This window comes from Nicotiana attenuata, unplaced genomic scaffold, assembly GCF_001879085.1.
Source record: "Nicotiana attenuata strain UT unplaced genomic scaffold, NIATTr2, whole genome shotgun sequence".
Lineage (NCBI taxonomy): Eukaryota > Viridiplantae > Streptophyta > Magnoliopsida > Solanales > Solanaceae > Nicotiana > Nicotiana attenuata.
In genome coordinates this window covers 18,717-20,372 of record NW_017677243.1, presented here as the reverse complement: position 1 = coordinate 20,372, position 1,656 = coordinate 18,717, and the positions used below count along the sequence as shown (strand labels likewise).

Genomic DNA, 1,656 nt, shown 5'->3' with positions numbered 1-1,656 from the left:
ATACGGATAATTTTCTCAATATTAGATTCGATTACACTAGCTTTTATTTATTTTCTCTCGCGTATGTTGATTTCAAAGCCGTAAGAATGATGATAGAAAAAATAAAAGACAACAAAGATGAATCAAGAATAATGCACATTTCATTCCTGTGGCAGTATCCTATTCTTCTGAGAGGTTAGCTGAGATCTATATTCGAGAGATTGTTCGACTTCATGGTGTGCCCGTGTCTATCATTTCTGACCGAGGTACGCAGTTTACCTCGCATTTCTGGAGAGTAGTTCAGCGTGAGTTGGGCACACAGGTTGAGTTGAGCACAACATTTCATCCTCAGACGGAGTGGAGTTAATGATCAAATGCCAATTGCTAAATTGAAAATCTGCATGCCTCCACAAAATGGGATTAAGAAACATCCCTCCAGGTGTGTTGTAACATTGAGAGACAACATATTAGCTTTTCTGCTTCGTTTTTGCTCCTCTTGCTTCTTCGCGACTCTCTTTTCTTCTCTTCCTCCTTGGCTGCTCCATTTGTTATTATCCATGAAGTGTTGTATGTAGGTAACTTCTTTCACTTTGAATTATCATCAAAACTTTTGGGTGAAATTATCATCAAAATCATTTGGATTTTAACCTAATTTTTGAAATTGAAATTTTAAGAACTTTGATTTCATAGATGTACCACACAATTGAGAGTGTTGAAGTTCACAGAAGAATCCGAAACCTCTTGGCAAGAAGAGATCAGATTCCGACATAATCGCCGGTATAATATCTTTCAATTTTCTTTATTTTTCATATATATCTGGTTTCTTCTCTTTGCAAGTACTGATTACTTGCAAATTTGAGTTTTTTTTTTTTTTTTTTTTTTTTTTGCCTTCTTTGGTAGTTTACGAATTTTGATATTTGCTTGAGAAAAAATGACTTGGAGAAAGACGAACACGGAAAATTAGGAATTTCGATGTTTGTTTGGTGCAGTTTCAGGTGTAATTTCAAATCTCTCCTCTTTATGCAATTTGTCTGTTATAACCCTCAATTGTAGTTCTCACCTCTTTATTCATACATGTTGCCACCTCTTTACGAAGAGCATATTGCATCTGGCTTCCTTCTCTTACCTCTTTATCTTACCTTAAACCTCTATAGATAAATTACGTCTTTCTTCTCCAACTCAGATCCTCTATAATTTTTTTCAAATGGTTCAATATCAGCCTCCTTGATCTGCAAAAAATATGTAAGGATTTCTCCAATTTTTTCAATGTTAAACGTATCTAATACTCAATTAATATAGACTTGGGTAATTGCTTTACTTGTTACCTTTAGAGATGATGTATAGCTATTAAGCTCCTTCATGTATCCAACTACATCTTCTGTTGCATATGTCTTCAACTCGCTAATAGGTATGCATTAGATGCAAACACAATATATAGATGTAATGAAGAATCGGTTTTTTTTTTTTTATCTAATCTATATCCTTTAGAAGCTGAACCACCAAACAGTACAATAGTTTTTGTAAAAGAGTGACACTCTGAAATATATTATGGTTAAAACAAACTATTTTTGTGGTTTCATTGAAAAAGCGAGCAACTTCAGGTGGCAACATGTATGAATATGTTAATAATGTTTTAAAGTAATTACAAAAGTATAGAATTATAACCAATTTTGGTGT

General features: G+C 33.5%; 1 long non-coding RNA gene across 1 annotated transcript; it reads left to right on the top strand.

The window, feature by feature from the left end:
- The first annotated feature begins 264 nt into the window (after positions 1–264).
- Positions 265–1,192, top strand: LOC109221341. Its single transcript, XR_002067245.1, has 3 exons — positions 265–554; positions 670–756; positions 969–1,192. It is a non-coding gene; the product is annotated as an uncharacterized LOC109221341 (long non-coding RNA).
- Positions 1,193–1,656: the final 464 nt, after the last annotated feature.